The sequence below is a fragment of the Anabrus simplex genome, chromosome 11 (assembly GCF_040414725.1).
Source record: "Anabrus simplex isolate iqAnaSimp1 chromosome 11, ASM4041472v1, whole genome shotgun sequence".
NCBI lineage: Eukaryota > Metazoa > Arthropoda > Insecta > Orthoptera > Tettigoniidae > Anabrus > Anabrus simplex.
In genome coordinates, this window is record NC_090275.1 from 105,532,714 (window position 1) to 105,557,890 (window position 25,177).

Sequence of the window (25,177 nt, forward strand, 5' to 3'; positions counted from 1 at the left end):
CAATTTTCGGTTACCTGGCGCATGCTGAAAATCTGATCCTGACAGCCCCTCTGTGGTCTGAAACCACACTGGTTTTCATCCAACTTCCTCTCAACCACTGATCGCGCCTTCCTTTTCAAGATGCCAGTGAACACTTTGCCTGGTATTCATATCAATGAGATACCTCGATAATTGTTGTAATCCTTCCTGTTCCCTTGCTTATACATAGGTGCAGTGCAATTTACTGCATTTGTCCAATCAGAAGGTACCTTACTAACATTCCATGCTAATTTTATCACTCGATGAAGTCATTTCATCCCTGCCTTCCCACTATATTTCAGCATTTTAGGTTTAATTTCATCTATTCCTGTTGCTTTATGACAATGGAGTTTATTTACCGTCCTTTCCACTTCATCAAGCGTAATTTCACCAACATTATTGTCCTCCTTCTCATGAGCTCGATTGTTCATGACGTCACCATGAAGATTTCCCTTTGTATTGAGAAGATTTTATTATTCGTATCATTTTTGCCCTTTGGACAGTGTTTCAACTCGAATATCTCATGATGACACAATTTTCTCTTCCTCTTCTCTTTCCAAAACCTCTTCATCCTTTGGCTGTGCTCCTGTTTCCTTTCTTCTGTCCACAATGCACCTGTCTTCTTCTTCTCATTTACTATAAATTTTGTATTCCTAATTTTGTTTCTGAATTCTTTTCTGTCTCCTATCATTTGCTTGTTGATTCCCACTTCCCTTAAGTCTTCCTCTATTTCATGATACCATTATTATTATTATTATTATTATTATTATTATTAGAGTAGCAGGCCCTGAATATGGAATACTTATTGAATTTTTATCTTTTCCCCCGCGGTGTACGGGTATCCATGCGTGACCCTTATTCGGAGGCCCCGGGTTCGATTCCCAGGAAGGTTAGGGATTTTTACCTGGATCTGAGGGCTGGTTCGAGGTCCACTCTGCCTACGCGATTACAACTGAGGAGCTATCTGACTGAGATAACGACCAAGAGAATTCGTCCACACGACACCTGATCTCCCCCAGTGAGTGGGGCGGTAGAGTAACACCCACGGAATCTCCTGCCTGTCGTAAGAGGTGACCAAAAGGGGCACCACGGTCTCTTAACTTGTGAGCGAGGGTTGATGACCATGGGGCCCTTAACTGAGTCTTGACATTGCTTCCACATATTGTGCCAGGCTCCTCACTTTCATCTCTCCTATCTGACCTCGCTGGTCAACTCTTATTCTCCTCCGACCCCGCCACTGTTGGGTTCCCAAGGCAAGGGAGTTTTTCATTTTCACGTCTTTCGTGGCCCTTATCTTTCTTTTACCAATATATTCATTTTTCGAAGTGTCGGACCCCTCTCATTTTCCCCTCTGATTACTGTTAATAGAGGATAGTTGCCCAGTTATACTTTCTCTTAAAACAGTAATCACCATCACCACCACCACACCTCGTGATCTGCAGGCCTTCGGAATGAGCAGCGGTTGCTAGGTAGGCTAAGGCCCTTCGGGGTTGTTGTGCCATGGGGCTTGTTTTCGATTTTATTAAAGCCTTGCTTAAAAATCTTGCTGGAGGAATGTTTATTCTAAGTTATTATTGTGCCAAAATGAACATCATAGAGACGAAATTATTTTTCTGTCTTCAAAATATTCCCTGCCTTACAATCGAACTCAAGGCTTTTTAATCACTCAACCATCAATGCCAGATAAATTGAAATATGATAATAAAAAATCTCCAAGAAATATACGCGTTTGCTGTACGTTGTTTTTAGTTGGCCTTGCTCTGTCGTAATCTCCTGTCATGAGGATGGCCTTGGCAGTGAGGGTTGGGCAGGTAACACACATTGAATCTTTCCCGATAGATAAGGATTATGCCTGTGGTAGGCTGGAGCTACACAAGGAAGAATCGGCTGTCGGTACCACTCGAGGTTTGTCCTCAGACGTGTGCGTGTGTAAGTGAACTTCTTCCAACCCAGAAAAAACGATATTCACGGTAAGCATGCATTTGTTTCTATAGTTAGCTGAGTCACCTAAAATCGTTCTTACGTTAGCAGTTTTAAATTTCCACTAACAAGGCAACAGGGCTTGCAATATAATTTCCACTCCATTTTACTCATTTCCCACTGTTGTTGATTTTATGTACCGTGCAAATTCAAATTAATCAAAGGCATTTATTTTGACGATTCTGATGCAGTGAAAATTTGTGGTAGAATGAGTTCTTGGTTCAAGGTAGTCTACTTACAGGGGTTAGACAAGGCTGTAATCTTTCAGCTCTGTTGTTCGTAGTTTGCATGGATCATCTGCTAAAAGGTACAAAGTGGAAGGGGGGATGTAGTAAGCAGTCTGGCGTATGCTGACGACTTGGTCTTAATGGCAGATTGTGCCAAAAGCTGCAGTCTAATATTCTGAAACTTGAAAATAGGTGCAATGGATATGGTATGAAAATTAGCCTTTCAAAGACTAAACTGATGTCAGTAGGTAAGAAATCCAAGAGAACTGAATGCCAGAGTGGGGATACAAAGCTGGAACAGGAAGATCATTTCAAGCGTTTAGGATGTGTGTTCTCCCAGGATTGAATCAAGGTGCAGTGGGTGTCCGGTCATTTCGTACCACTTGAAATTCCATTTCCACAACAGCGGGCGCAATGAGCCAGACAGGCACACTTTACAAATCAGAAATAAAAATAATTTACAACAGTTGCTGATGAAAACTTCTACATTATTTTAATAATTGCCCTTTAAACTGTACTTATCACTTATGTTTATGTGAATATTATCCTAAGAAAGTCGAATTTTAGAAGTATAAATCATGAAACAAAACAAAACAATACAAATATACATCGTGTTCGGACGCAAAGTGCCTGGCGAGCGTAAGAATGAATAATATTACTATTATTGTGAATATTTATAGATTACTGTTTTATTTCAGTTAAGGCGGTGAAGTCTAAACGGTCTAACACCGTGGTTAGCCGGTTCGAGTCCCGTTGGTCGAAAAAATTTTCACCATGAGAATGTTGGCCGGCAGGGTAGGGGAGGTGGTGATATACAATTTCTAATCGCTAGATTGCGTGCCAAAAGCCTGGATTAAATTATAAACCTCTCCGCAGTGCTCATATGGAGTGAGGGCATATGACACTGTTGATGGTGATTCACCCGTCGGATGGAGACGTTAAGCCTTGAATAGACCCCTTGGTGCTATTCGACAGGAGTAGGCTATGTGCCGGCACAGGGCTTCACCCTCTCCCTTCCTACTATCATATATCACGTCATTCAGTTCATCTCATTAACTCCTCTGATGAGGTTGACGTCAGGAAGGACATCCGGTCATAAAATCCTAATGAATGTATTCATTGGTATAGTTATTGTCCGCTAGTGGCGCAGAAGCCTCAGCACGGTGTGACCGCTACCAGTAGCGGTGATTGGGAATTAGAAGTTAGGAGGGGGGAGGGAGCAAAAGAATGTACGGACAACAGAAAATACCCGGGTTTTGCTGGGTATAGAGGGCGGTGGGATTGGGGGGGGGGGTGTTTATAGATCAAAACTGAAAGGAGAAAAGGTTACAAAATAGTATGAACGAATTTCGACAGAGAGGTAACGGTTGAAAGTTTAACAGCTTAAGTGCGGTAATGTCCGTCTCTATGGCTAAATAGTTAGCGTGCCGGCCTATGTCCGAGCGGTCCCGGATTTGATTGGTAGGTGGTCGCGCCATTGATTTTAACTTTCATTTATTGATTCCTGCAGCTCGGAGGCTGGGTGTTTGAGATGTCTTCAGCATTAGATTTCATCTTAGGTAGGGCTCCATCCTCACAGGTGCGAAAAGATTAGTACAGGATAGGGAAGCAAGGAGAACTGAATCAAACCATCTATGGACTAATGACTCATACATTATTATTATTATTATTATTATTATTATTATTATTATTATTATTTACGAATTTACCCCTGGGGATCACGCTACAATTTCATTTTTTCTTTGTCTGAAGTACTCCAGTACTTGATATGGGCGCCATGCTGTTTCTTCTGTTCATCCGTCCAGACTCTTCACGTCTTTGCAGTTCTTTCGACTTGAAACCCTTCCAAATTTTGATTCATGGTCCACCGAGCTCGATAGCTGCAGTCGTTTAAATGCGGCCAGTGTCCAGTATTCGGGAGATAGTAGGTTCGAATCCCACTGTCGGCAGCCCTGAAAATGGTTTTCCGTGGTTTCCCATTTTCACACCAGGCAAATGCTGGGGCTGTACCTTAATTAAGGCCACGGCCGCTTCCTTCCCACTCCTAGCCCTTTCCTGTCCAATCGTCGCCGTAGGACCTATCTGTGTCGGTGCGACGTAAAACAACTAGATTCATGGTCCGAAATGTTTTCCTCTCTAACACCTGAACTTCCTGGATGTTGAACTTCTCTAGATCTTTACGAACTTCCTTAATTCCTGCCGTTGTTGTCTTCTTGTTCCACAGGTAGTCGAATAACTTTTTGATTAGTCTGGTTTTGTCCATTCTGTACAAATGTCCGAGAAATAATAATCTTCTCTTTTTTTCATGGTCTCTGAAATTTTCTCCACGTTTTTGTAGACCTAATTGTTATTTCGATGTTTCCAGCTGGTTTCAGTTTGATTCTTATATACAGTATATATATAATTCGCTGGGGCCTTCAAGGACCACGTTAAGTCTTGTTGCATTTAACACTGAACTTGGCCTTCTTTAGAGCCGAAATTTCCCTCATTCTTTGTGAGTGGGCCTGCTTACGCTCCTCTGTCCAAGGGGCACCGTGTCTTCTCTTCGGTTGCTTGTCTCGGTTTAGCCCGTTCGTCAATATTTTCTTGCGGAAGCGATCTCTGTTAAGGGTGTCTTCAGCTGAGATATGTAGCATTTGCAGGTCTTTTTTGGTATTTCTAAACCAGGGAATTGCGGTTTGGGGGTTTGAATAAAAAAGTGAAAGATCTCTTTATTTAACTTTCTTCCGTCCATTCCTTTCAGATGACCGTAAAATAGTGCCCGTATTTTTCGGATTGTATCGGTAATTTTCTCTATTTTGCTGTAGACTTCCTCACTGGATCACTTTTGATGGATTCCATTTCAGTACTTTGATCCCAAGATTCCTCTCACAATTTTGAGCTCTTTTTTCTTCAGTTCTTCAAGGAGTCCTTTGTTGGCGTTTAGAGACAGGATTTCGGCTGCATATAGAACTACTGGCTTCAGAACTGTTTCATAGTGACTTCTTCTTCTTCTTCTTCTTCTCCTTATTATTATTATTATTATTCCGTTTAGGAGCACGGAAATGTATGGGAAAGTTTCGTATACCATATCTTGACCAATGACTGACTTCCTTCGGATAGGACAGGGTGTCTTGTTGTCACTGGCAGGTTCCCGCCGTTGTAAAAAATCTATTCAGCACCCAGTGTAGTGTCGCATGAAGTCGGCGCGTAAGAGATCTTTGTTGGCTCATTCGGGATTTACTCTATAAAATCCATTAAAACTCAGCAGAGTTCCGATATTACGCCATCCAGTAGAGTAAAAGTGGAACGTCTCGTTGACACTCAGACAGTGTAAATAACATCAATATTTAAAATGTGGTGGTGGTGATTATTGTCTTAAGATAAAATACAACAAGGGCGAGGTTCGTAAAGTGGTTTGTGTGCAGTGTGTTGCCATATGGAGCTGAAACATGGACATAAGAAGAAAGGATACAAAGTTTTGAAATATGGCTGTGGAGAAGATTGAAAAAAAAAGTGCTAAGAAGAGTAGAAAAAAAGAGACACCTGATGAAAACGATGAAATGAAATGTCGTATGGCTTTTAGTGCCGGGATATCCCAGGACGGGTTCAGCTCGCCAGTTACAGGTCTTTCTATTTGACACCAGTAGGCGACCTGCGCGTCGTGATGAGGATGAAATGATGATGAAGACAACACATGCACCCAGCCCCCGTGCCGTAGGAATTAACCAATTAAAATCCCCGAACCGGCCGGGAATCGAACCCGGTACCCTCTGAACCGAAGGCCAGTACGCTGACCGTTCAGCCAGCGAGTCGGACAAAATAAGAAATAGGAAAATATATCCTACTTGAATCACATACTACGCATAAATTATCTTCAACAGAGGGTGGTGGGGGGAATAGACGAAAGAAGAGGAATAAGGTAGTTTAGAATGTTACCAGATGTCAAGCAAGGTGGAAGTTGTGAACAACTGCTCAGGACAGAGAATCATGTCCAGTAGATACCTGTCTCAAGACATATTTACAGAAGAAGGATACAGCTACGGCAGCTATATTGCCTTGACACTAATCAGATAGAGGTCCGACACTTCAAAGATAAACTATCGGCAAATGAAATCTGACAAGGGCATGAAAATGAAGGACTCCCTATGCCTCACAAACACCGAGCGAATTGGCGATGCGGTCAGGGACTCGCAGTTATGAGCTTGCATTCGGGGGATAGTGGGTTCGAACCCCACTGTCGGCAGCCCTGAAGATGGTTATGCATAGAGTTCCATTTTCACACCAAGCTGTACCTTAATTAAGGTCACGGCCGCTTCCTTCCCACTCCTAGGCCTTTCCTACCCCATTGTCGCCATAAAACCTCTCTGTGTCGGTGCGACGTAAGGCAATTTGTAAAAATACGCTATTTTACTTTCGTTGATATTTTCATATTTCTGTGAAGAAGATGGAAGAATGGCGGATGGAGACAGGTGTGGGGACTGCCGGTGTGAATGACCATTAACGACTACCAGGGGAGAGATAGCGATGTTGAGGTAATGATCCTTCTTTTACAATTTGCGGTACGCCTCAGCGACACAGACAGGTTTTATGATGACGATGGAATAGGAAAGGTCTAGGAGCTGGAAGGAAGCGACCGTGGCCTTAATTAAGGTACAGCCCTGGCATTTGCCTGGTGTGAAAATGGGAAACCACGGAAAGTCATATTTAAGGCTGCCTACAGTGGGGTTCGAACCCAGCATCTCTGGAATGCAAGCAGACAGCTACGTGACCCAAACCAGGCAGCCACTCGCTCGGTAATGAAGGCCATTGATGGAGGGTAGGAATGAAGGTAAGACTCCCCCAGTCAGTGTACGAGAGGCGGTAGATAGGCAAGAGGGAGCAGGAGGACGGGAAGAAGTTGTGGAAGACAAGTAGGCTAATGTTTGAAGGGAAGGAAAGTGAGAGAGCTAAGGGTTCTCATCGGGGATTGAGTTCAGGAGAGTTATTGGCCAGGAATCGGCATGAGTCACTGCAGGTAGAACAACAGAGGAAGGGCGGGGAACAGGGAAGTGTTACAGGGGAGGGGTGAAGCAAGACGGAAGGGAAACATAGAGTGGAGGACAGGAAGAGGAAAATGGAACAGGGTAATGGGAGGGAGAGAAGGGATTAGTAAGTAGGTTCTGCAGCTGTCAGGAGAGTTAAGGGAGACCAAGAAAGGGGAGGATCTAATAAGGTTGGAGGGTGTTGTTAGGCATGTGAGTAGAGTAAAGTAATGTAGAGGAAAGAGAGCCAGGTTAAAGTGTTATCTAGGAATTAGGTTAAGGCAGATGTTTAGGAGCGTAGAACGGAACGAGGAGGTTAAGGAGAAGGTGACAATTTTCCACACTGCTACTAATAACGTAAGCCAAGCAGGAATAGGTACGAACATTGCTGGGGATGTATGGTATCATATTATTGCACCCTTCACATGCAGGTGTCTGCGATGAGTCCAGCTTGCTGGGGTTTGGCACGGTTGCAACCTAAAAAATATATACTCACCGCAGGCGACTCTCTTCTTCAGGGCGTGTGACGTTCTCGAGATTGTGGAAGGTATGACAACTAGGCTATTCTAATCTACAGAAATGACGACAAAATGGCCCAGACTCTGGTATGAAATTATGTTTATTAATGTACAGAAACTGAGAAAAATAAATGAATAACTGAATAATTTAACTCGTGTGTGGTAAGTAAAACTCAATGAAACAGAATCCAAAATAACTGAATAACATCAAGATTATATTTCCAACTGGTGTTCAATCGACGTTAACAAATTAATTCGTACACTTGATTGTATAAAATTATAATCATCAAAGTGACGTTAATATTTCCTTGCTGACGCTTATCATAACTGGGTGTCAATGAGTTTGTGTGGCTAATCACTCAGATACATCCAGACTTGCCAATAGAATTGAGATAAATTAATTTAAAATTGCCACTTATCACAGTCAACTGAAATCATCAATACAAATAGAGAAAACTCAGAACATACTCCCTTCTTGGGCTGAATGTCCCCTGTTACATTCTCCTCAAGTCAATTATCGCGACCTTACAACTAATTGTAGGTGACTGAATGCCTTAAACTGGCACTCGTAATTACAGTTATCCAGTGAGTGAAAGATAAACTCACCGATTGCGCCAACAAGATTTAAAATCACTGTGTTGAACCATTATTATTTTGAGGTTTATTACCTCCAGATAATTTAAATAACTATCCCACTGAACAGACGTTTTATATCTTCTTACTAACAATGGTACCAATATTACTTGTTACTGGTCTCACATGGACTCAACTTTATCATATATAAACCTGTTTCATTACCAACACAAATTATCATAAATATTAGCTGTCCAACTTCATACAATAAATATTAACATATTAACAATATTATACAATCAATATTCAAATTACAAACATGCTGTTCAGTGTTTGCTGCGGACTATGATACTAAGTGTGACGCTACGGCGGTTATCTGGGGTTGACGTAAGCTCTCGTCCCTTAATTTATAAAACCATCACCACGGAAAATCATCCGCACGATTATAGTAAGAAAATTATTTGTGCAATTCACCACGGTTAGTCACCACCTACACTAGCTACAAGCTACAATAAACAAGGGATATGAATTTGTATTCTCGAAAACACCAAAACAGGCCTCCCTTTACATCAACAAAAACACCGTCCAACAAGTATCTTCCATCAAATATCTTGGAACTCTAGTGAACCAGCATTGTGATTCAAAATGTGAAATCTTATCCAGGATTGGACAAGAAGAAAACATGTTCAATACCATGAGGACCTTATTCACCAGCCGAGAACTCAACCTCCAGCTCAGAGTTCGAATGTTACGTTGTTATGTCTTTCCTGTCCTTCTGTATGGTTTCGAAGGGTGGACTCTTAGCCCTTTATTGGAGAAGCGGATTGAATCTTTTGAAATCTATACTAATATTATAAAGAGGAAAAAATTGTTTGTTTGTAACGAATAGGCTCAAAAACTACTGAATCGATTTTAAAAATTTCTTCACCTATAGAAATCTACATTGCCAGTAAGTAACATGGGCTGTATTTTATTTTCAAAACAATTCGAGGTGGGGGGTATGGGGGGGGAGATATAAAAATAATAGGCTAATATAGGCAAAATATCGAATTTGTCGTATAAAGACGAGACAAAGCTCAATTTAATCCTCTTGACGCAAAGAACAAAACTCGGTAAGACCTATGGGCCCGAAAACCATGTTTTAAGGCCCTAAAACCAACCGTTACGGAGATATTGGCACCACACTACTCCTGCTCTAGGAATCGGATAAAGTAATGAACTGACGTAACCATGGCAACGTCAGCTCCAGGATTCTACAGCAGCTAGATTATGCATGTACGTTTGGGCATAGCTGCCAACCAAAATTGATACACATATGACTTACTATCTGGAAAAAAATAAACTGTTGTGTAAGACGCTCATAGCACTCCTTTGGGCGGGGATGGAAAGGGAGTGAAGTATAAAAATAATAGCCCCGGAGATCTCCGTAGTACAGCGACCAGCGGTTGCTGACGGGCCTCCGCTTTTACGTACCGGCTTAGGTTTCAGCATTTTGCGGAGTCTGTTACCTATAGTTTAAAGTATTTTCTATCAAATCATGGAGTAGTAGGATGACTGATGTTATCAGTGCCGATATTTTGGTCCACTTTTCCGATCATTGTAACCATGAAAACAACCTATATAATGTACACAATTGTCGATGGTGCGCCCATGACTTGAAAAAATTTCTCAACATTTATACTCAGATTAATTATATGATGTGCGACATGAGTGACAAGCCATGAGAATTATAATTCTCGATAGTTATAGTAGTTTCTTCTATGCATCGCGTATTTCCTTGATCATATATAATAGTTACGAAATGTCGGATCAAACAAATACATTCAATAATATTTATATTTGTGGTACTATCTAGCGGAAGTATACTTACACTAAACTTGCAGCTTTGTGAAGGGAGCAGGTATATCTAGGTGGGAATGAAGGAAAAACATGGTAGCAAAATATCTTAGAGGTCGACACTAATTACGAACTAATATTTAGAGGCCCCCATGAAAAAAGAAGAAGAAGATACACTATAATTCCAAACATGACAAATAATTTCTACGTACCGGTACTTAAGTAAATACACCAGTGATATAAATATCTAATGAAGTCGCTCACACCGATAGTATGAGTAACTAAAGCCAGTTTCTGATAACCCGTACGACGAACGGGTACTTCTGCAGGTGTACTTATACAGAAGAATACTCCGAATATCTTGGGTAGAAAAGAAGACAAATGAAGAAGTCCTCAACATCTTGGATAAGACGAAAGGAGCGTCAAGGAGCGTAAGCTCAGCTACTTCGGGCACATCATGAGAGGTAAAATGAAATGGCGTATGGCTTTTAGTGCCGGGAGTGTCCGAGGACATGTTCGGCTCGCCAGGTGCAGGTCTTTTGATTTGATTCCCGTAGGCGACCTGCGCGTCATAATGAGGATGAAATGATGATGAAGACGACACATACACCCAGTCCTGATGCCGGCGAAATTAACCAATGATAGTTGAAATTCCCGACATTGCCGGGAATCGAACTCGGGACCCCTGTGGCCAAAGGTGAGCATGCTAACCATTTAACCATGGAGCCATCATGAGAGGTGAACGATACGAACTTCTCCCGACTGATCATTCAAGGGAAGATTGATGGTAAAAAAATCTGTGGGAAGACGGAGAAATTCCTGGCTGAAAGACTTGCGGCGGTGGTATGGACATATGTAGATAGAAATCTTCCGTGCTGCCGTTTCGCGTGTAATCAGAATCAATTGGATCGCCAACCTTCGGAGGGAGACGGCGTCATAAGAAGAAGAAGAAGAAGAAGATGAATTTGAAATAAACACACAGGAAAATCCTAACTAGCTTACTTATATACATTACACGCAGGTGAACCTCAATATTCTCCATTAAATAAGATGCATAATCCATTCGCTGTCCTACACCGCATTGATTTTTATCGTCCATGGAATATTCTCAGTAAAAAACAACGGTGTGCATGACCCAGATCGATGTAATTCATGGTTGTAACTAGTTTAAGTAATCTCTCATGATTAAATGAAGCCTGGTAGTGTTAATAATAGGTATAATTCGTCATCTGCATACAAAATACTGCAAATCAAAACTCAAATGATCAATAGGTATAATAAAATCCTTCACTATAGTAGTTCTCGCACGAACACAGATTTTAGGTGTCATCTGAAATCCTTTCTGTGAATTTAACTATCAATCAAAGCTCCGCTGCACAAGTCAGCGTATCTAGTAAGCTCATATCTGAACACACGTTGTGTGGATTATTGGTTATCAATTAGATCCATCCTATCTCTAAAAGTGAACATTATTATTTCAACTCTCTATGTTTTCCGTTATCCACATCCGCATCCATTATACCCGTAAAAAAACAACAACTTATACTCATCATTGCTGTAGAAAACCACTTATATTCATTATTGCCGTATAAAAACAACTTATATCCATTAATTATTCTTTCAGCTTTCATGCTGATGTATTATCTCTATAATCTCATATCTTTACGGCTTACTCGTCAGCTCATCATCTGATTTCATATATCTCTTAAATTGCTCTACGGAAGTTTACTTGTTTGCTCATTCTTCTTAATTAAAAAGGATTGCAAACGAATATGACAATCCACCCACAATCAAAATTATCAAACATAAGGTAGTAGCTACAATGGCAACCGCAATAATAAACAGAAAATAATTCAAGCAACTACAAAAGGTTTTCGGTGGACTACGCTGTCATACACGGTCACATAAGTTATACCCGCAATAAACCAATAAAAATCAGAACTACTACCAGTAAATATTAACTAATAAACTATACTTCATTTCGTCACAAGAATCTAACTCTACTGAATTGTGAAGATATAAGTAAATGTTATCAGCCATTAAACCATCATGAAATTTCTCTCATCATGCGGATAAATCAACTCACATAACGTAGAATAATTCTGCCAAGTAAATAAAGCAATGCGAATGATAATGCGTCGATGTCAACAAAATTATCTACAAGGTGAGTAAATGGGTTGTAAATCTGACATGGTTAGACTTTCTTAACCTTTAAAGTACTAAGCTGCTACTTAGACAGCTTGCGTCCTACATAACTAATATTTACAATATTTAAAATCAACAGACGTCGTTAGTATAAGTGGGGGATTCGGCGGCAACCTCCACCTCCGGATCCCAGGGGCCCGCTCCACCTCCTCCTCCTGAGGGGCCTTCCCAGGGGCCCGCTCCTCCTCCTCCTCCCGGGAGGCCTTCCCAGGGGCCCGCTCCTCCTCCCGCGGGAAATTTGAATTGGTAAACAAAGCCACATGCTTTTTGACAGCTATCATCGACAACAACGCATCGCTAACCTCACTGCTGCCATCTTAACGGGCCTAAACCTCAATGCTGCCAACTTAACCTCACTAGCGCTAGATTTGAATCGGTAAACAAATTCACGTGCTTTTTTGACAGCCACGTGCTTTTTGACGGACAACAACGTATTGCTAACCTCAGTGCTGCTATCTTGACGGGCCTAAACCTTAGTGCTACCAACTTAACCTTACTAGCGCGAGATTTGAATCGGTAAACAAAGCCACGTGCTTTTTTGACAGCTGTCATCCGCCATCTTTAATCAACACAGCACCGTGCTGCCCTCCTTAGCTACATATCTTTGAAATGTGGTGGCAGATAATTAGAAAAATGCTTTTTGACAGCAGCCATCTTTAATCGACAGAGCACCATGCTGCACTCTTTAGTTGAAATGTGGTGGCAGGCAATTCCACATGACAGCAGCCCTCTTTAGCTACATACCTTTGAAATGTGGTGGCGGCAATTTCTACGTGCTCTTGTTTGGAAACAATGCCACGTGCTTTTTTGACAGCTGTCATCCGCCATCTTTAATCAAGAGAGCACAGTACTGCACTCTTTAGATGTGGTGGCGGCAATTTGAAAAATTCCACGTGCTCTTGTTTGGAAACAAAGCCACGTGCTTTATTAACAGCTACCATCCGCCATCTTTAATCAAGAGAGCACCGTGCTGCACACTTTAGCTACTTACCTTTGAAATGTGGTGGCGGCAATTTGAAAAAGTCCACATTCTCTTGTTTGGAAACAAACCCACGTGCTTTTTTGACAGCTGTCATCCGCCATCTTAAATCAAGAGAGCACCGTACTGCTCTCTTTAGCTACTTACCTTTGAAATGCGGTGGCGGATAATTTGAAAAGCAGCCATCTTGAATCAACAGAACACCGTGCTGCTATCTTTATCGTAGTAGTGGGCAATTTCTACGTCACAGGTGTCATGCGCCATCTTGCATCACAAACCTCAGTGCTGCACTCTTTGGTTGAAATATGGTGGCGGATAATTTTCTAAAAAAATTCTACAGCAGCCATCTCTCGACGCTAATTGCACAAGATAGTGGCTCTACATAACTCCTTAAGGGTGCTTACGCAAGATGGCTGCTATACATAGATTTTTATGAGATGCCCTTGGGATGCTTGCGCAAGATGGCGGCTACACATGGCTGCTTATGAGACTCCCTAGGGATGCTTGCGCAAGATGGCGGCTGCTCTTATGAGACGGCTTACGGGTGCTTGCACACGATGGCTTGAGACTCCCTAAGGATGCTTGCGCAAGATGGCGGACACAAGATGGCGGCTATACACGACTCCTTATGAGACGCCTTAAAGGTGCTTGCGCAAGATGGCTGCTGCTCTTATGAAGAAAGCTAGCTTAGAGGCTAACGTGCCGTGCTAGTTCGATTCATTAAATTTGGGGCTTAAATGCAAAATGTTGAATATCTCGAAAACGGTGCGTAGAGCAGAACGGACAAAATTTTTCTGCCTAATACCAAGGTTCGCAGTATGAGGAACATGGTAGCATAAGAAAAACATAGTCTAATGATGAGATCAACGGTTTGGTGCCTACTTAGGCCCTTTGGCATTTAATTTGTTTTAGCTTGTATTGAAGCAAGTTTCTGTAACATGATCAGGTCTAGCTATGGTAGAGAGTATAACGTGCTATGCTGGTTCGATTCATTACATTTTACCATTTTTGCAGTGAAGTCGCAAACACGAAACAGATATTTACAGGAAATTAAGGCTTGGTGAGAACCAGTCCAATAGTTTGTATTCCGGAGATTTCGTGGAACGCAGAGGTGTAAGAAGGTGCGAACAGTGAAATGATCAGGGTTAAAGCACTACATTTTGAAATGTTGTTTCTTTCCTTGCTTTTTTCTGAATTTAATATTATTGATAGATATTTAGAAAATCTCAATTGACAATACTAATATAAGATGAGCTCGACAGCTCCCAGAATAATAATAATAATAATAATAATAATAATAATAATAATAATAATAATAATAATAATAATAATAATAATAATAATAATGGGATATGACCTCCGCAGAGGCGTGGTGAGGGTCTTCTTCTCGTAGACGGCCTATTAGGCGACCTGCATGTCTGTGAAGATGAGTGCCTTACCTAGGATGGTTTCTAATGCTGAATACGCCACACACACACACACCCAGCCCCCGAGCCATTGGAATTAACCAATTGAGGTCAAAATTCCCGACCCGGCCGGGAATCGAACCCGGTACCTTCTGAACCGAAGGGCAGTACGCTGACCATTCAGCCAACGAGTCGGACAACACAATGACGATGACTTAAAGTAAAACATCAGGTACAATAGAGAAGATTATCGACACAATAATTTACAAGGAATGAGCTTTGTAGCTCTAAAGGTACACAATTACAAGAGCACTTACATTCTAGGAGACTGGGCTCCAAACTTTACTTCAGTCGGCCTCTCAGTGGTACACACTTCTTGCCAAATTTTACACTAGATAAATGTCAAAAATTGTGTTTACTGTCATTTCTACTTGACAGTCTGTTATACAATCGTTTATAAATAACGACAGTTTAAACAGAGGCAATGAGTGCCCATTCTAAATGGCCTAAATGTACAAAATGAAAGGTTTAAGACGATCGGGCATGAACAAAAGGCTATGAGACGAAACATTTGCACTCTTTTGAAAGACACCTTAAAGTCCTAAATGGGCTTATGAAGGCCCGAAATTGCAGATACTAACCCTGTACTACAAAGGGGTGACTAGATGCGAAATATTAAGTACCAAAATAGTGTGAAGAATTTAGATGGTTTAGAAAATCTTAGTCACCCCATACCAAGTCGAGTGGGAATTAATAGAGGGTAAACACTCTCTATTCCCTAAATTTACATATTTCCCAGCAGGATTTCAACATAGTCCTTAGACTTGCCGATAATTTAAATTTAAACAGAAAATTAGAATTTTACATTAGAAGTTTGAAACCTTCCTCTCAAGTTATCTGCCTGGAGCTATCACATATTAAGAGATGTCTGCCATTACCTTGAGTGGTTGGACATTCCGACGATGGCAAGGCTGACCCTGCCTGCTATTACGCCGTACACTCAATAGATCGGAGGTATGAAGATGACAACACGGCCCTAAAGGGCCCAGCTTTTATAGCAACTCAGAGGGGAAAGTTTCAGAACTCTCTTGAGCTAGGCAGAATGCTTGTACACAACCCCAAATTTAATTGTCTAGAGAAAAATACACAAAAAATCCTGATTGGTTAATAACTAAGGAAGAAGGAAGCCGTAGAAGTGTGATAACCTTAGCACATAAAAAAAAAAAAAAAAAAAAAAAAAAAAAACAATCTACAAACACTTAAGGTTTATCGACAATAGAAAATTCCCTTAAAATGAATAGTCCGTACTCCCGCCAGAGGGGGCCCATATGCCGATAGTAGAGACATCTAAATATTAAAGGTCCAAGTGTCTTCAGATACCTAGTTTAGGATTCACAGCACAGATGGCCTTCTAGAAGGCGCGCGCCTCTCCCGTACTCTCACCTCATGTAGATGCAGCCACACGGAAAACAGAGACCAGCAGGCGGAACTAGAGTACTCGTATAACGGAACCAACTCCACTATATCAGATAGAGATGGACACTATCGACTGTTAACTATCGAACTAGTCGATAGTTTAAACTATCGTAACAGTCGACTACCTACTTTAATAAACAAGTCGACTGAATTCAGTCGCACTCCCGTCACAGGGACGCGGAAGCAAAGTGACTCATCGGTTTATGGTCACTTCGGATATGTTATATATATGTTAACTTTATATGTACCTACTTAATATGGCGATTTTCTCTTGCGGTTTATGTGCCCTTTATTCGTTGCATATTTTTTTATATTAATTACGTTATTCATAAGGCAATACTATAATAATAGTCTGCATAACTATAATAATAATAATGTAGAAAATACAGTAGTAGCGTAGTAGTGTGTTTGGCTGTTCTCATATAGGCCTATATCTTGAGACTATGTACTACAGCAACACGTTTTACATTATTTATTGTTAGCATTGTTCGGGAATACTAGAGCCTCATTGTCGTCTTTCTACGTTTCACTGTCCAATTAGCACCAGGATAGGCCATTCGTATGATGTTGGTTCGTATCTTTTAATTTTTTTTTTTTTTTTTTTTTTTTTTTTTGCTAGTTGTTTTGAAGTCGCACCGACACAGATAGGTCTTATGGCGACGATGGGACAGGAAAGGCCTAAGAGTTGGAAGGAAGCGGCCGTGGCCTTAATCAAGGTACAGCCTAAGCATTTGTCTGGTGTGAAAATGGGAAACCACGGAAAACCATCTTCAAGGCTGTCGACAGTGGGATTCGAACCCACTATCTCCCGGATGCAAGCTCACAGCCGCGTGCCGCTGACCGCACGGGCAACTCGCCCGGTGGTTCGTATTAAGGGCATCTCTCTATTTATTGGCCCCGTGTACTAACGAGTGTGTAAATCGGATTTTAACCTGCGCAACTGTGAATTCCTCAATAGTGTGATTATATAATCCGGGATTGGGGTATCCACCCAAGGTACAGTACTATTGTGACATTTGCAAGGAATGAATGTAGAAAACCCCATGACCGGGCGAGTTGGCCGTGCGCGTAGAGGCGCGCGGCTGTGAGCTTGCATCCGGGAGATAGTAGGTTCGAGTCCCACTATCGGCAGCCCTGAAAATGGTTTTCCGTGGTTTCCCATTTTCACACCAGGCAAATGCTGAGGCTGTACCTTAATTAAGGCCACGGCCGCTTCCTTCCAACTCCTAGGCCTTTCCTATCCCATCGTCGCCATAAGACCTATCTGTGTCGGTGCGACGTAAAGCCCCTAGCAAAAAAAAGAAAACCCCATGGAAAACTACATTACGAATATGGTATCCGCTGTCAGTGAATGGAATACGAACCTGGGATATCCAGGTGGTGCAGCTTCTTATTCCTAATGTGGAGCGGAATGGACTCCTCGGCTGCGAAAGTGGGTCTCTCTGAATAAATTTGTGAGTCACTCAATATAACATTAGTTTTGTTCTAATGGGTGTCTATACAAGTGATTTGTAATTATTGGTAAATTGCGTTAAAATGAGTCGAATTCGTAAAAGTACGACTCTCCTCTTTTGATACGAAGAGTTTCGACTGGAAGCATTCGAATGCTTTTCATGAACTGACTACTTGCGTTATATGAATACTTTCATTCAACTGAAATCACTCGACTGTTCAGTCTTCTCGACAGGAAGGAACGAATACTTTTGTTCGACTGAAAACATTCGACTATTCAGTCGATAGTTCGAAGGGACTATCGCCCGACTAGTCGATAGTGGTTTTCAGTCGATAGTGCCCATCTCTAATATCAGAGCTGGGACGGATAACAATGCAACCGTTTCGGAAACACAACAGTTGTCGAATGCAATTGTTGCAAGAAAGTAACAGTTCGCAATTGCCGCGCCGCTCTGCTCTTACGTTCTTCACCAGCATCGTTCCACAGTTTCACAACCGGTACATATACAAAATCGTCATTCGCAATCGTTGCATTTCTGAAACTGGGGTTTTCCATTGTGCGCTGCTGTTGGCTGATGCGCCTGACGTTACCGAGAGGAAGAATATAGTTTTATGTCAGTTTCAATGGCTTGTGTGTTGCAAGGTACAGCTACCCGAGCATTTTTTGAGTTAATCTTGTTAGTTATTCTGATTACATTCCATTTAGTGGTGAAATACAACACTAATGGTTCTTAGATGCCGTAAAATTCATCATTTAAAACTAAGACGAAAACATACGACTTCAAATTTGTTTCTGTAATGATAGCCACTCTCACAACAGCTCGAACAGTCGAACGCTGGCCTTCTGAGCTCAACTCGGCAGGTTCGATCCTGGCTCAGTCCGGTGGTATTTGAAAGTGCTCAAATACGTCAGCGTCGTGTCGGTAGATTACTGGCACTTTGAAGAGCTACTGCGGAACAAAATTCCGGCATCTCTGTGCCTCCGAAAATACCTTGTCCGATCGAATCCGAATTTTAACACAATATAAACTGGAATATTATATGCATTGTTTATAAATTTCAGATTGTTATATTTCCGAGGAAAAAAGGAGTTACGGCATCAATTGTGTAAGGCATTTTTATGGCCTAGGATGGTTAGAAAATTGTGTTCTTGGTCGCGTTTTAATCTTTCCATATCCAATAATTATGCTGTATGACTGTGAAGTACATAAATTTTTTCACTTCTTTTATATCAGTTTGTATTGGATAGAATGATATGGATCACCAGCTGGTCGGTTCAGGGAATTCCGTGAGACGTTGCCACAGTTGACCAAGTTTGACGCACTATCTCATTTCTATCCATATCCATATTATCAACAAAAATCAAACAGGGGAAATGCAGGAGTTGGTTTAATAATGAATAAGAAAATAGGGCATCGGGTAAGCTACTACGACCAGCATAGTGAAAGAAGTATTGTTGTGGAGATAGACACCAAACCAATGCTCAGCACAATAGTGCAGGTCTATATGCCTACTATTTCAGCAGATCACGCAAAAATGGAAAGAATATATGAAGAGATATAAGCTGTAATACAATACGTAAAAGGTAACGAAAATCTAATCGTAATGGGAGACTGGAATGTACTTTTAGGCAATGGAAGAGAAGGTATTACAGTAGGAAAATTTGGATTGGCACAAAAGAATGAAAGAGGAAGTCAGCTGGTTGAATTCTGCACTGATCATAATTTAATCCTTGCTAAAACTTGATTCAAACACTGCAAACGACGGTTGTACACGTGGATGAAACCTGAAGACACTGCAAGATATCAAATAGACTTTATTATGATTAGGCAGAGGTTCAGAAATCAGGTGTTGGATTGCAAAAAAATTCCAGCTCTCTGACTCTGACCACACGTTATCGGTCATGAAATGCCATTTGAAGCTGAAAAATTGAAGAAAGGAAGGAATGCAAGGAGATGGGATCTAGTCCAGTTGAAAGAAAAGAGTGTGAGGGATTGTTTCAAGAAACATGTTGCACAAGTACTAAATGAAAAGGCTGATAAAGGAAGAATGCACAGTCGTTAAAAATGACGTCAGTAGGGCTGCTGAAGAAATGTTAGGAAGGAAGGAAAGGTCAACTAAAAGTCAATGGATAATTCAGGAGAAACTAGACCTAATTGATGACCGACGAAAATACAAGAATGCAAGAAATGAAGAGGGCAGAGAAAACACGGGCGATTAAAGAATGAAGTGAATAGACAGTGCAAGATAGTTAAGGAAGAATGGCTGAAGGAGAAGTGCAAGGATGTTGAAGGTTGTGTGGTCCTAGGAAAGGTAGATGCTGCATACAGGAAAATCAAGGAAAGCTCTGGAGAAAACAAATCTAGGTGTATGAATATTAAAATCTCAGATGGAAAACCATGTCTAGGGAAAGAAGACAAAGCAGAAAGATGGCAGGATTATATCCAACAGTTGTATCATGGTAAAGACGTAGGGAGCAAGAAGAGGCTTTTGATGCTAATGAAATGGGAGACCCAGTTTTGATATCGGAGTTCGACAGAGCTGTGAGAGACCTAAATAGAAACAAGGCACCTTGAATTGATGACATTCCCTCTGACTTACTGACTGCCTTAGAAAAAATGAAATGGCGTGTGGCTTTTAGTGCCGGAAGTGTCCGAGGACATGTTCGGCTCGCCAGGTGTAGTCTTTCGATTTGACTTCCGTAGACGACCTGCGCGTTATGATCAGGATGGAATGATGATGAAGACGACACATACACCCAGTCCCCGTGTCAGAGAAATTAACCAATGATGGTTAAAATTCCCGACCCTGTCGGGAATCGAACCCGGGACCCCTGTAACCAAAGGCCAGCAAGCTAACCATTTAGCCATGGAGCCGGACACTGCCTTCGGAGAAACTAGCATGACAAGGTTACTCCATTTAGTGTATAAGATGTATGTGACAGTAGAAGTGCCATCCGATTTTCAGCAACATGTTCGTATACATTTTCCCAAGAAAACCGGTGCGGACAAGTGTGAAAACAACCGCACCATTAGTTTAGTATCTCATGCCTGCAAAATTTTAACACGTATTATTTACAGAAGTATGGAAAGACAAGTTGAAGGTGAGTTGGGAGAAGATGAATTCGGCTTCAGAAGAAATGTAGGAACACGTGAAGCAATCCTGATTTTACGTCTGATCTTAGAGGATCAAACCAAGAAGGACAAGCCGAAGCACATGGCGTACGTAGATCTAGAAAAGGCAGTCGATAATACTGACCTGACTACCTGAGATTCCGAAGGGATTGGGATCAGATACCGAGAACGAAGGATTATCTACAATCTGTATAAAAGTCAGTCTACAGTGATAAAAAGCAGCAATCCGGAAAATGGTGAGGCAAGGCTGCAGTTTGTCCCCCTCCTTTTGAATGTGTACATAGAACAGGCAGTAAAGGAAATCAAAGAGGAATTTGGAAAGGGAATCACAATTCTAGGAGAGGAAATCAAAACCCTGAGATTTGCCGATGGTATTGTTATTTTATCTGAGACTGCAGAAGATCTCGAGAAGTTGCTGAATGGCATAGACGGAGTCTGGGTAAGGAGTAAAAGATAAAAATAAATAAGTCCAGAAACAAAAGTAATGGAGTGCAGTCGAACGAAAGTAGGTGATGCAGGTAATATTAGATTAGGAAATGAAGTCTTGAAGGAAGTAGATGCATATTGCTACTTGGATAGTAAAATAACTAACGATGGCAGAAGCAAGGAAGACATAAAATGCAATCTATCACAAGCAAGGAAGTTTTCTTGAGAGAAATTTTCTCGATTCGAACATTGATATAGGAATTAGATATATATTTCTGAAGACTTTCGTCTGAAGTGAGGCATTGTATGGAAGTGAAACATGGACGATATCCAGCTCATAAAGAAAGAGAATAGAAGCTTTTGAAATGTGGTGTTACAGAAGAATGCTGAAGGTGAGATGGATAGATCTAATCACGAATGAAGATACACTGAATCGACTTGATGAGAGGAGATCGATTTGGCAAAATTTGATGGAGGTAGAATGATAGGACACATCTTAAGACACCCAGGTAGTGTGGTTGGTAAGAAGCTTAGGGGTAGATCAAGGTATGAAATATGACACGTAGATTATAGCAGATGTAGGATGCAGTTGTTAGGTAGAAATAAAAAGACTAGCACAGGATTGGGTGGCGTGGAGGGCTGCATCAAACCAGTCTATGGAGTGAAGACTTAAACAACAACATCGTCGGTAGGAGTAAGATATTTTTCAGCCGTTTTATAAGATAAAAAACGATTGTCTGCACGCAACTGTTTCGGCGACGGGAGAACATAATAGAAGCAGTACGACAGCGAATGACGTCAGAGAACAGCAGAAGGTTGCCGGGGCGGGCCAGTCGCGTAGAAGCAATCATACGGAGAGGAGAGTACATACTCGTACATAAGATGAGTGAAGCACAGTTCGAGATGGAAACCAGGAAGATAGAGATGAATGATGTAAGACAACGTAGTATGAACCGAAAATGAACACGCAGATCATTGAGGCTGACAAGAACAAAGATGTTTAAACAGCTTTAGTTTTTACAGGATAAAATTGGTTATGCCTTCAGGGATTTTATATCTTTCCGTTACATCCTCACCGACCCTAAGAATAGGGTACATTTTTTTTTTTTTTTTTTTTTTTGCTAGTTGCTTTACGTCGCACCAACACAGATAGGTCTTATGGCGACGATATGCATACCTCTCAGCGATAGCAGAAAAAACTAACAACAAAAACACATATAAAGTATCGAATGTTATAAAATATGTTACTTTACATGATTCCGATGCCATCATCATGAGTCGTGTAATTCATTGCTGAGCGTCGTGACCCCATTTGACATAACACAATATTCTTGATAAAGCGACGCCAGCTTTGACGATGTTCAGCTTCTCTTAAAGCCTGCTGAAGAGTCAGACCGGTGGTACGCAGAACACCTGCTCGATGTCCTTCCTCGTGGTGTTCTGCCTACAACTTTGCCTTTCATGATACACTTCTCCAGATTATCACTATCCCGTCTTACAATATACCAGAAGAATTGGACGATTCTCCTTATGACGCGAGAAGAGAGACATTCGGAGGTAATCAGTTCTTGAATAATAGATACAGTAGTTCTTTTTTCCGTCCAAGGTACACGGAGCATCCTTCTCCAACACCACATCTGAAAGACATCGATACGGTACTTATCTCCTGCCTTGAGGGTCCAGGTCTCGGAACCATAAAGGAAGACAGAGAAAACAAGTGAATCAAATAGTCTAATCTTCGTAGGCTACTGTTTGTTATTGCTCTGCTCTGCCATATTTTTGTGAGTTTGCTCACGGCAACGCGCCCTAAGGTGATACGTCTCCTTATTTCTTTGTCAGAACTTTCGATGCCATAAACGGTCGATCTAAGGTATATAAAGTTATTTACCACATCCAGTTCCCTTAATCGACCTGTCAGCTGGATCTGTGCCGCTCTGTCAATTACCATTAGTTTGGACTTGTTCAGGTTGATCTATAGCCCATGTCCTAAACTTGGCAGTACTTCTTCTAAATCCAATTGATGAGAGGAGATCGATTTGGCTAAATTTGATGATGATGATGATGATGATGATGATGCTTGTTTTAAGGGGCCTAACATCGAAGGTCATCGGCCCCTTTGGCTAAATTTGATTGAGGTAGAATGATAGGACACATCTTAAGACACCCAGGAAGTGTGGTAGGTAAGAACCTTAGGGGTAGATCAAGGTATGAAATATGACACGTAGATTATAGCAGATGTAGGATGCAGTAGTTACATAGAAATAAAAAGACTAGCACTAGCCGTTATTTCAAAAGAGCTATCACATATAAGTTATCACGTTTGAATATGCTTACCTCTCAGCGGCAGCAAAAAAACTAATATCTTACTTTGTATGATTCCGATGTCATCATCATGAGTCGTGTAACTCATTGCTGAGCATCGTGACCCCATTTGATTTCACAAAGTATTCTTGATTAAGCAGCTCTAAAACAAATCCTGCTTCCTCAGTGGATATGTGAGGCACTATGTAAGACTTGAGGTGCTGGTTTATGATGTACAATAAAATCTTACTTGCATGAGATATCAGAGCAATTGTACGATAGTTGGAACACTTCCTGAGTGACTTTTCTTTTGCAAGGGGATTAAGATAGAGAGCTTGTCCAATGTTTTGGCCATTCTCTCGTCGTCCGTATCCTGTTACACAACGAGTTTATCATGTACAAACCTGCTTCACCCATTTGTTTAAGCAGGTCTCCAGAAATACCATCCAGTCCAGGGGATTTTTTTCATATGGTTAATGGCGTTCTTGATTACGCTTTGTAGAATGGAAGGTTCCAATGCAGAAGGCCCTCCTGGTTGCTGGACTGCCATATCATCATTTCTTCCAGTGTATAGCTTTCCACAGCATTGTTTCCACCTCTCTAGCGCTTCTTTCTATATCCAATTAGGCGTCCATTCTCGTCTTCTATAACCTATGTGTGTTGTTTCAATTGAGGAGTAATGCTATTGATTCTGTTGAAAGATCCTTTGTTTGATTTTGTTTCTGGTTTTGTTCTACTTTTTCGCAAACGCTGTGGATGAACTGTGAGTTATCACTCCTACAATTACGCTGTATCTCTCTACACAGGATCCTGTACCTATTTTCATCCTGAATGGATTGGATACCATGTTTCTTCAGACTACTTCTTTTTTCAATCAGTTGCATAGTCTTTTATGATATCCAGTAATGTTTTTCACTCGGTGTCCTCTTGTCTGGCTCTGGAAGAGATGAGGAGACAATATCTTTCATTCCGTCCCACGTCTGACAAGGTGATTCTTCTTCATTAAGCTTTGGGAGCTTTGGCCGTACAAGTTGCCCGAAGCGTGGAAGATATTTCTTGTTAGTGGGTCTAAACTGTATTGCTCTTATCTTCTTGGTGACTTTTAGGTTTTAGCCATATTTTCATGGATAGCATATTGTGGTCACTGCTACATTCCGCTCCAGAAAAGGTCTTACAATCTAGAACAGATGTCTTCCAACGTTGTCTCACCAAGATGAAATCAATCTGATTCCTGACTCTATCACCAGGCGATATCCAAGTGTACAGACGCCTTGGGTAATGCTGGGAGAGGGTGTTGCAAACTACCGTGTCATTGCCAACACAAAACTCCAGTAGCTGTTTTCCTCGTTCATTCCTTTCGCCTAGGCCATCACGACCAATCACAGATCTGATGTCAGTGTCTCCAGTAGTGTCCCCAATCTTAGCATTGAAGTCATCTTGGATTATTACTATTTCCCTATTCGAAAACAGATTGATGGTATGTTCTAATAGTTCATAGAACTCTTCTATTTCAGTATCTGATGCTGCAGCTGTGGGAGCACAGACCTGGATAGTATTAATTCTGGAAGGGGAAGCATTCGGTTTCATGGTAATGATTTTATCACTGATGGGTTCAAAGCCTAGGAGAGTGTTGCTCAGTTTTT

General features: G+C 41.3%; 1 protein-coding gene across 1 annotated transcript in view; it reads left to right on the plus strand.

Annotated features, from left to right (window-relative positions):
• The first annotated feature begins 1,879 nt into the window (after positions 1 to 1,879).
• The window catches only part of LOC136883389 (fringe glycosyltransferase), a 294,226-nt gene continuing 270,928 nt past the window's right edge, over positions 1,880 to 25,177 (plus strand). Inside the window, exon 1 of the mRNA XM_067155661.2 lies at positions 1,880 to 1,988. The gene's annotated coding sequence lies outside the window, so the exon portion shown is untranslated. The remainder of the gene's footprint in view (positions 1,989 to 25,177) is intronic.